The sequence below is a fragment of the Nannobrachium achirus genome, assembly GCF_963921795.1.
Source record: "Nannobrachium achirus genome assembly, chromosome: 12".
NCBI lineage: Eukaryota > Metazoa > Chordata > Actinopteri > Myctophiformes > Myctophidae > Nannobrachium > Nannobrachium achirus.
Window position 1 is genome coordinate 43,019,035 of NC_137832.1, and position 11,592 is coordinate 43,030,626.

An 11,592-nucleotide genomic window follows, 5' to 3' on the forward strand; every position below is an offset into this window, starting at 1 on the left:
CCAGTGGTTCCCAAACGTTTTATTATTTTTTTTGTCTCAGGGAACACCTATAAATATATATATTTTTCAGTCCATAGTCTGCACATCACAAAGCTGCTAGGAGCATCACAGTAGAGATGAAACCACAAGCCAGTAGGCTACGTTTAAATACCGGTATGTATTAGTTGTCCTGGACAACAGGCCAACTCTTAATCTTATGCCTTGACACCATTGATTTGCAACATCATGTAACCATTATGGCAGTTGCAAAGTGTTGCTTTGGTGCGGTTGACCTTAGAACAGTTTTGTTGCAAGGAGTTGCATGGCGAATCATTAGTGTAAAATTCAATTCAATTAAATAAAACACAGGAAAATATATATATGTTAAGATTAAGTTCTTGGGGGAGGACCCTCAGACCCCGTTTAGGGAATATCCCCCCTACCCCCTTAAAAAAATAGAAATAGAAATCTTATTGGTTCTGACATTCCAATGTTGCCAACCCTGCATATGGTCTAGTGGACTGATGATTGGTCTCTCAGTTCAGAGCAGCCATGTTCAAATCCCAGTCCTCCCATAGGTCATTGCTCTTTTACTTGGACCTTTTCAAGGTTCAAATACAAAAGAATAACTCAAGAGCACTCAAAAGTTAGTGAGCAATGGAGTAGTGGTCTAAAGATTAGCCTCTCAGTGCAGAGCTTCTGTGTTCAAAGCTCACTCCTCCTATGTTGCTGTTTTACTTTAACATTTCTTTCAAGGTTAAATGTCAAAGAGTTAGTCAAAAGCACTGGAAAATGCGTCTAGTGGTCTAAAGATCAGACCCTCATTTTCAAATCCGAGTTCTCGTACCGATCATTGTTGTTACTTTTCAAGGTTAAAATACAAAAGAAGTATTCAGAAGCACCAGATAAAGTCTGCTGTGGGAGATGGTGTAGTGGTTAAAACATCAGACTCCAAATGCAGAGGTTTCATGTTCAAATCCATTCCTGTGGTGCTTTGACCTTTTCAAGGCTAAAATAGAAGAGAACAACTCAAAAGCACCAGGAGATACCTGTTGAGGGCCCAAAGGTTCCTTGGCTCAATGATATGGTCGCTTGATTGGTTGTCCCTGCTTCAGGCAGGTTTCAGACAGGTTCAAGTCCCAGTCCTCCCATAGGTCATTGCTCTTTTACTTGGACCTTTTCAAGGTTCAAATACAAAAGAATAACTCAAGAGCACTCAAAAGTTAGTGAGAGATGGAGTAGTGGTCTAAAGATCAGACTCTCGTTGCTGATGTTCCATGTACAAATCTCAATCCTCCTACATTGCTGTTTTACTTTGACATTTTCATGGGTAAAGTACAAAATAATTACTCAAAAGCACCTGATATTTTTTAGGTTGGAGATGGTGTAGTGGTCTGAAGATCAGACTTATGGTGCAGAGGTTCTGAGTTCAAAACCCAGTCACCTTACTAACTGCTGCTCTATTACTTGGATCTTTTCAAGGTTAAAATACAACATAACTACTCAAAAGCACCAGAACACATTTACAAGCACCAGAACACATTTACAGTGAGAGATGGCCTAATGGTCTAACTACTCAAAAGCACCAGAACACATTTACAAGCACCAGAACACATTTACAGTGAGAGATGGCCTAATGGTCTAACACTCAGAGTCTCAGTTAAGAGGTTCCATGTTCAAATCCCACTCAACCTACAGTCCATCTCTGGAGTACATTGACCTTTTTAAGGCTAAAATTGTCTAAATTTTCTCAACTTCTTCCAGTGCTCTCAAGGAATGTTACTCTTTTCTGTAAAATGTTTGTTGGACAGAGTTCTTTGAGATATAACCCCCCACCTTTAGCTCTCAGGAAACAGGGGGAGGGACACCCCTCCACGATGGTCCTCCGTGTACCTTGGGCATGGGACTTGAACCTGTCTGAAACCTGCCTGAAGCAGGGACAACCAATCAAGCAACCATACCATTGAGCCAAGGCACCTTTGGGCCCTCAACAGGTATCTCCTGGTGCTTTTGAGTTGTTCTCTTCTATTTTAGCCTTGAAAAGGTCAAAGCACTACAGGAATGGATTTGAACATGCAACCTCTGCAATTGGAGTCTGATGTTTTAACCACTACACCATCTCCCACAGCAGACTTTGTCTGGTGCTTCTACTTCTTTTGTATTTTAACCTTGAAAAGTAACAACAATGATCGGTACGAGAACTCGGATTTGAAAATGAGGGTCTGATCTTTAGACCACTAGACGCATTTTCCAGTGCTTTTGACTAACTCTTTGACATTTAACCTTGAAAGAAATGTTAAAGTAAAACAGCAACATAGGAGGAGTGAGCTTTGAACACAGAAGCTCTGCACTGAGAGGCTAATCTTTAGACCACTACACCATCTCTCAACATAGATAGCTCCTGGTGCTTTTGAGTAATTCTTTTTAATTTAGCCTTGAAAAAGGTCCAAGTAATACAGCAACGCAGGAGGACTAAGATTCAAACCTGGAACCTCAGCACTGAGAGGCTGATCTTTAGACCACTAGAGTAGACCATCTCTCATCAGAGGTATTAACTTTATTCCTAGTAGGACTCGGATTAGAACATGGATCCTTTGAACTGAGAGTCCAATCACCAGGCCGCTAAACCATATGCCAATACAGATATTTTTACATGTTCTTTTGTATTTTAATGTTGAAAATGTATTACAGCAATGTGGGAGGACTGAGATGTGTGTGTGTGTGTGTGTGTGTGTGTGTGTGTGTGTGTGTGTGTGTGTGTGTGTGTGTGCGTGTGCGCGTGTGTGCGTGCGTGCGTGCGTGCGTGCGTGCGTGCGTGTGTGTGTGTGCAAAATCCCACAAAAAGTGAGTCCCAAAATCAAGGCGAAACACCTGGAAAAAAGTTAGTCCCAAAACCCGCCAAAAATGAGTCCCAAAATCAAGGCGAAACACCCGGAGAAAAGTGAGTCCCATCAAGGCGAAACACCCAGAGAAAAGTGAGTCCCATCAAGGCGAAACACCCGGAGAAAAGTGAGTCCCATCAAGGCGAAACACCCAGAGAAAAGTGAGTCCCATCAAGGCGAAACACGTATCCGGGTCCCATCAAGGCGAAACATCCGGAGAAAAGTGAGTCCCAACCCTCCCGACACGCACTATCCAGCTCGAATTTTAAGCCATGATGATCATCTGTGGGCCAATAAAACACCTGTAGACAACAGAGGAGGGGTCCACACATTTGATTTTGAATTAACATATACATTTAATTTTAGTAAGTTGTCAATGACCACGCGGCCCAGTTCCACCATGGGCCCCTGAGAGCCAAGGGCCCCTGGCAACGGCCCTACCGGCCCAATGGTTAATACAGCCTTGGATTTATGCCTCTGTTTAGCACACAGTGGTGTGATGAAATTGCACATGTACATACTGTGACTGGACAAGGAGTGCACAACCTTTCAGATTTTAATTGTGGTTCCATTATTGCGACCGTCAGGGAGCAGTTTACTATGAAAACCTCCACCGGCCGTCCGTCCGTCGGTCGGTCGGTCGGTCGGTCACACGTCACACGTCACACCTTTGCCCTGCTCATATCTCCGCATCAGTATATAGGGCTTGTTTGTTTATTGTATGACATCACGCCACATCATCAGCTGTGGACTCTGTGATGTCATCGTATCGCATCAGTATATAGGGCTTGTTTGTTTATTGTATGACATCACGCCACATCATCAGCTGTGGACTCTGTGATGTCATCGTATCTCCATATATGGCCATCTCCGTATATGGAGATATAAGTCGTCCATGCCCAAGTATGGGCTGGTGAGGTCAGACTTTGTGTGATGCGTACGTTATCTCCATATATGGAAATTCAACATTCCAGGTGTAACTATGGCTACCCGTATGACGTGAGAGGTGGAGGTTGTGATATTTGTGGAGATAAGCGACCAACGGTCGCTTATCTCCCGATTAGGGAGTCTTACTGGTATATATATATATATATATATATGTGTGTTGTATACACACACACACACACGCACACACACACACACACACGCACACACACGCACGCACGCACACGCACGCACGCACGCACGCACACACGCACACGCACGCACAATTGTTCACTACCATCATATGAGTGCATGCACATTGCACACACGTACAGTAGATGGCCTACAAACACACACACATTACACAAAACCAGGCTTCACAAATGATGCAAAACATGCCTATATTTAGATCAATGATTAGCATGTGTGAGTGTGAGTGTGTGTGTGTGTGTGTGTGTGTGTGTGTGTGTGTGTGTGTGTGTGTGTGTGTGTGTGTGTGTGCATGTGTGTGTGTGTGTGTGTGTGTGTGTGTGTGTGTGTGTGTGTGTGTGTGTGTGTGTGTGTGTGTGTGTGTGAGAGAGAGAGAGAAAGAGTGCGTGCGTGCATGTGTGTGTTTGCAATCCCAGTGTATTCAAGTATGTCCTTGGCAATTAGCACCACTCAGTGACGCATGTATTTCTCTTATTTCATTTAATCCAATCAGTTCCAGAGACAAAATCTGTAATGGCTTTGTGACGGTCAATCAGCATCCAAAATCTAAGCCCCGATCCCAGGGAAACTATCCCATGTTCATGGAAAAACCCACACTGTGACAATCCCGAAAGGTCTTATGGTTACCAGCTCTGTTTTGTGGCCTGTCACCCCCAGCAGTGACCATAGAGTTTTAAACGTCCACAGCATTGTGCAGTCTCTATCAACTGTTGGTTCCTGGATGCAGCATTGCAGGGGCGTCACACCAAATTCTGGGCCCTGGGTACAAGGATTCACTGTGGGCCCCCCATGAATGTTAACTATTGAAAAATAGCAGATATACAAGCTCACAGCGCGGCACCGAGTGCCGCGCTGCAAGCTTGTAGATCTGCTATATTTGGAAAAATCGTGAAAATGTGCGCAAGAAACTTATGTTTCTATGTCAGTGGTGCTCAAACGTTTTCATGTGAAGGACCCCGAAGATGATATGTATTTGGCCACAGACCCGCACCTCAAAATATTTAGTTCCAGGGACCCCCCCAGAAGCAAAATTTGAGATACAAATGTTCACTTTAAAAAATACATATATTCAAAGATTTGCGCACATTTTCACGACTTTTCAAAAATAGCAGATCTACAAGCTCGCAGCGCGGCACTCGGTGCCGCGCTGTGAGCTTGTATATCTGCTATTTTTCATATAGCTAAAGTTACTAGGGCCCCTCCACCTTGGGCCCTGGTAACTCAGTCCCATTTTCCTACCCCTTGTGACGCCCCTGCCTGGATGTGAACAAAACGCAGTGCTCTTAATGGGATTACACCACAAGCTTCAGTGCTCTTATTCCACATGACATCCTTCTAACTGTGGCTCGCTTTTTGATCTTCTCCTTACGAGGGATTAATCTCAAAACAGCTCAGCCGCGATGATTCAATTAAACCGCCGGATGTTTTCTTTTTTCCTTCGCCCTGGACGTGTTACATTTTTCACTGTTCATTACGGAAACAAACACACCTCAGATGCCATCAAAAGGGATAAAGTCTAATTATTTGTCTCTGGAAATGGGTGCAGAAATCACTCAATGTATTTATTGTGGCCTACATATTTATGGAAGTGAGTTCATCACTCTAGGGGTAAGAAATCCGAGTGAATGAGCTGTGACCCTGTACGGAATTAGATTCCCTCTTATTAACATATTAGACACACTGAGGTGGTTGATGAATACACCAACGGGAGAATGACGTCACCGGCGCAATAATTCACTTTATATGCATATAGGGATTGGGAATAGGCTGTGCTTCTACAACATTCCTGTTTCCCTCTATCCAAGGAGCTTTTATAAGCTAACAGGATTTAAAATTTTGAGGGCAGGCAGCAGAGGCGGTAGATGAGTAGAATAACATTCACTGTCCAAAGAAAATATAAGTCAACAAACTTGATCTGAAGTAGGCTACTAATTAATCTCTTAAAAAAACACACCACTTAAAACCTGTATTTGGAGTGCATTTTTTCTGTCTACACCAAATCTCCTCGCCTTGTGAGCTTGTAGATCGGCTATTTGTGGCTATTGTTCCTTCCCAGAATATGGATGCTGGAGTTCAAGTAAACATTAGTCATTTGATATGAGTCAAGTTAGATTAACATTTATTACATATATGTTCCATGTATAGAAAGATGTAGTTAGTTTCAATTTTGTGTGAATGTAGGTCTTTTCTTTTCTTAACATCTATTAACACATCCTATTTACTTCATTGGCCTGAGTCCCCCAGGGATCTATACTGGTGCCCTCCCTTTTCCCCTTTTCAAATCTCTTCTCTTATCTCTTCTCTCTCTCTCTTCACACTGTGAGCTTGTAAATTGGCTTCTCTCGCAGAATGCTCCCCTGTCTTCTCTGAACATAGACATATGTCAACATGACATTCAGGAAAAGAGGAACATATTAAATTCACAAGGAAAATGTTAAACCAACATCAGAGGATAAGAAGAGAACAAACAGAATGATTTTCTCTATGAGAGAAATTATATGAACCATTTCAATAGAACAGCAATTGTAAACATTAATATGGATGAAAGCAGCATTCATTTGTTTGGGTGAATTTCATTGTCTGAGAAATGTCCTGTCAACTGTTAGGTCAAACACGCTTCCAAATGAATTCTGTCTTTGTCCCTTGTATGCCCATATATAGAGAGATCCCTGATGTAATCAATATTAAGCCCATATCTGGGAATGCCCATATATGGACATATTGTGTCAGTCTCATGATAACCAGTGTGGTTGTCGCGACAGGAGTCACATTTGCAAATTAATTCCTTGTCTTTTTATGACCATATATGGAGATCCCTGATGTCATCAATATTAAGCCCATATCTGGGAATGCCCATATGGACATATTGTGCCTCCCCCTATAGGTCGAGGTCGCTTCTCGATCTTAGGGCATCTTACTGGTGTTTATAGTTGAGATATACAGTAGTCGTTTACTGGATGAAAATTCAGCTTGGTGTTTTTCAGCTCCTTTAAATAAATATAGTATATAAATACAATTAACCAATAGTGCCATCAGTCACGCAGCACTAACGTGTCAGTGCTGGAAGACAGATGAAGAAAATAGAGCTGTGTCATTTTCAAATTGACTGCATGTATTGTAGTGGTTTTGTTGGGGTAATTGCCGGGGTAATTGCCGTATTTGCTAGAGAATAGAGCTGTGTCGTTTTCAAATTGACTGCATGTATTGTAGTGGTTTTGTTGGGGTAACTGCCGGGGTAATTACCGTATTTGCACGATTATTTTATCCTCTGTACGATGTACAATCAACAATTTCCAAAATGCCCAAATGTACTGTATGATAATTCACAAAAAAGTGTGTGAATTTACTAAATTCCCTGGCTGCTGATTCGGGATCCGGTTAGGCTTTTCAGAATAAGTCAGGAAATCTGACCCTAGATCTGTACTAGGGGCACTGGTCCAGTGCCAGGCATTTACCGTATTTGTGTAAGGTCCAGCAAGTTACCTAGCCTCGTAAACCAGTCTCTCTTCATTCGAACTGAAGATGGGAGGAGTCCGTTTACTAGGCTACAAGTTACCTGCTTCCATGCACCTTGAGTGATTACGTATGAGTCTCAAACAAGGTGGTTTCTTACAAAGTTATCTTCTAAATTACATATTTACACATGTGATTTCTCTTTTTTGGCTATGTGTACGATAGTTTTCTTTCAAATACGATAAATGTAAGCCTCCGGTTCGAAAATTCAACATTTCCCATCTGGCAACACAGTCAGAGTCCCAGGACAAAAAGGGTTAAATAATACCACCAACAACAGCTGTACAAGGGATTGACAAAAATGTATATTAATCCCTGGCTGACACAAACAATAACATGCGAAACCACAGAAAATCATAAGTAAGTAAAATAAGTAAATACACGCACGCACGCACGCACGCACGCACGCACGCACGCACGCACGCACGCGCACACACACACACACACACACACACACACACACACACACACACACACACACACACACAAGAATAACCACACACAGGCTAACTGGTTTGCCAACAATGTATTAAATTGTTTCCCAAACGACACCATTCTTATACATAGCTTACAGAAGGTGATAAATTGTAACAAAAAAGTTAAATGTATCACATAATAAGGCAGTGGTTCTCAACCTTTTCAGGCCGCGCCCCCCAAAATAATCATATTTTAACTGGGGACCCCACCCTGATGAGCACTAAGAGTTGAGGCATTACATTTTGTATAACACGGTTCTAATGCCAGGCGTTTCACAATTTCAGCCTCTAATATTTGGCCAATGTTTAATTGGTCCTTAAAAAAGGTCCTTAAATTGTCACTTTAGAAATATGCAGATACCCTCTATAGTCTATACACTTAAACTGTGTGTTGGTTTGTTTACAGTTTACATTAAGTTAATCATCTGGGGACCCCCCAAAATATTTTGGGTCCCGACCCACAGGTTGAGAACCACTGGCCTTTTGTCTTTGAGTTCATTGGCCTCTTACTGTGTTGGTCAGTAATATTAGTCTGCCCTCTACTGTTGGTCCCTGGCAAATAGAAGCCCGGAATGTCACTAGTAGATAAAAATATAATGACACATCTGACTGCATACTGTATAACCCTCTGCTCTGTGGTTGGAATGTTTCATTCCTTGTGTGTTATATATTAAACCCAATCCTATGTGTTTTTATTCCCATGTCTATCATCCATCAACTCTGTTGTTATATGCAATCAATTAAACCCTATATACTTTATTGACCGGGGTCCACTCATTTTCCTCTCTAAATCAAATCTCTTGATCAAAAATAGCTGCTCTACAAGTGTAGCAACGAGTCGCGGTGTGAACGTGTAAAGATCTGCTTTTCACGTAATGTATGCATATTTTTGCTGAATGTAAGCCTATTATTACAGGCCCAATAGGGCCACTATGGGTTACCTGTTACCACTTTTGAGTACAGTTTTATATATAGGCCTACCGTATATATATTCACTGACAAGTGTTTATGCTTTAACTGAGATATATTTGACAGAACAGCAGGATTTTATTAAAGCACCGGCCTAACCATACACTTAACATTGTTTTATTACAAATACAAAAATAGTCAATCTACAAACTCACAATGTAAGATTTGCCCAAAGGGATGCCAGGGTTAATATGTTTAAAAACGAACCATACCAAATGATTTCCTGAGAAATAATGTTGTCCACCACCAAAAATGTCACCTTTCAGATTGCTGAAGTAGATGGTAGGATAAAACTCCAGACTTCAGCGGACGAGTGTAATAATGATGCTTAAGGCCACTAGTAGGAGACACAAACTAGGTCCAATGTGTTGTCCACCATTACACAGGTCTCCTTCGCAGCATCTCAGACCCGTCGAAGTCACTATGGTGCACATATCGCTTTTCATACATTTTTTAGTGATCAGATTTTCAGCAGCTGCAACAGACAAAGTATAAATATGAATCTCAGTGTGATGTGTGGCAGTGGTTCTCAACCAGTGGTCCTTGAGGGAGTTCTAGGTTGTCCCCAGCTAAATGATGGAGAATTAGTAACCAAATGGACCCTTAATAGATCTTTAACTCTTGAGAGCCTAAAATGAAACCAAATGTTTTACCCATAAGGGTCCACTTTACGCTCTCAAGAGTTAAATTAAGTTGTTTAACATCTGCATTACTTAATTTCTACACGATTAGAGAATGTAGAAGAATCGTTATTGTGATCAACGTTTCTAATATCAATGGTAACACATCAATATAGCATTGAATTGTGGACAAAATCATATTAAGTATTGGGTCTGATGAGAGCATAAATCTCATCAAATTGTGGTCCGTGGCTCAAATGCATAATAGATAATGGGCCTTGACATGAAAAGGATGAAAAACCACTGATGTTTGGTACTGCCAATTTATGCTCTAACATAAGATGGTTTTGGACGCCAGAAATATATCATGGCGCGTGTTAAGCTTTGCACCGGCTATTTCCGGTGCACATCATCGTATGAGTAAATATAAATTGGCCTGTATGGTAAGGAACAGAGATACATGTTAGTGTAAGGCTATGGTTTTCTCTTACAAAATATCTTAATGATACATTAAAAACCCATTTAAGCCTAGAATTATTTAATGCTTTAACTATTGAAAAACAGCAGATATACAAGCTCACAGCGCAGCACTCTGCGAGCTTGTAGATCTGCTATTTTTGAAAAATAGTTTCAATATATCGTTTTAAAAGTGAACATTTGTACTAAAATATTTGCTTCTGGGTGGTCCCTGGAACAACATATTTTGAGATGTTCAAATACATGTAATTTTGGGGGTCCTTGACATGAAACGTTTGAGAACCACTGACAGAAACATACGTTTTCCCCCAAAAAACAGAAGGATTTAGGACACTTATAGAATTGGGTCAAAATCAGGTAAAGATTTCAATAGCTAGCTTGTATGTATTGTATTTTTTAATAGTTAAAGCCTAAACTAATAATATGTAATAATGCATACCCAGTCTAAAGACTAAACAAAGAAGATGGCAGAAGAAAATAAGAAAATAGGGTAATTCTACAGTTATCATTTCAACTCACCGATGGTGGTGGAGCAGCGGTCATGATTCGCAGGACATTCCGATACCTGAGTGCAGGAACCAGGATTGCCATTCCGACAGGTGTAACACTTCAAGCCAAAGGCTACAAGCAGATGGGAGTGCAGAATTGTCATTCCTTTTTTCTTCACTTTCTGTTCCATTTTATTTTTATTTCATGGTATCTGTGCCACACTGTATCTGTATTATGCTCACCTGTAGACAGTGTTATACAGAGGAAAGCCAGAGGCAGATGGAGCTCCATTGAAGTGGGAAATTGCAAAGACCTGTATTTTAGAAATGTCATGGGTGCATAGCAGAACATCTCAGCTCCATATTACTACAGTAATAACTAAAAAAAGGCTGACAATGTCTCCTTTATCTTTAATACTACAGTAGCCTAGGCTATATTGTAACGATTTCAACTGGAATAACAATATTTATCAAATAACAAATATAAAACTAGAAAACTGTTCCTTCGAAACAGTGTGGGCTCGCTTCCAACCCAAAACAATAATAGTAAAAGTGTCAAGTTCCCAGGCAATGCTCTCTTTCATTTTACTGACGTAAAATGGTAATGCAAATACAATGTAGACAAGCAGTGTTATTACATGAACTTAAAGGACCAGGTCACCTTTGGGACAACCAGATCTTATTTTATTGTTGTGTGGGACACGATCAACACAATGTTGAGTTATTTTTTGTGTTCAATCTGTGTTTTTAGATATTTTAGTATTTCAGTATGCTACAACTGGTCATATGATGCATTTTGCATCATATGATGCATGAGATGATGCAATATCATGCTACAAAGCATCATATGACCAGTTGTAGCATGCTGAAATACTAAAATATCTAAAAACAAAGATTGAACACAAGAAATTACTCAGGATTGTGTTGATCGTGTCCCACACAACAATAAAATAAGATCTGGTTGTCCCAGAGGTGACCTGGTCCTTTAACGGTATGGACAATTAAATCAAAATAAAATAAAATTAAAGCTGCAAGCAGCGATGACCGGGCCCTC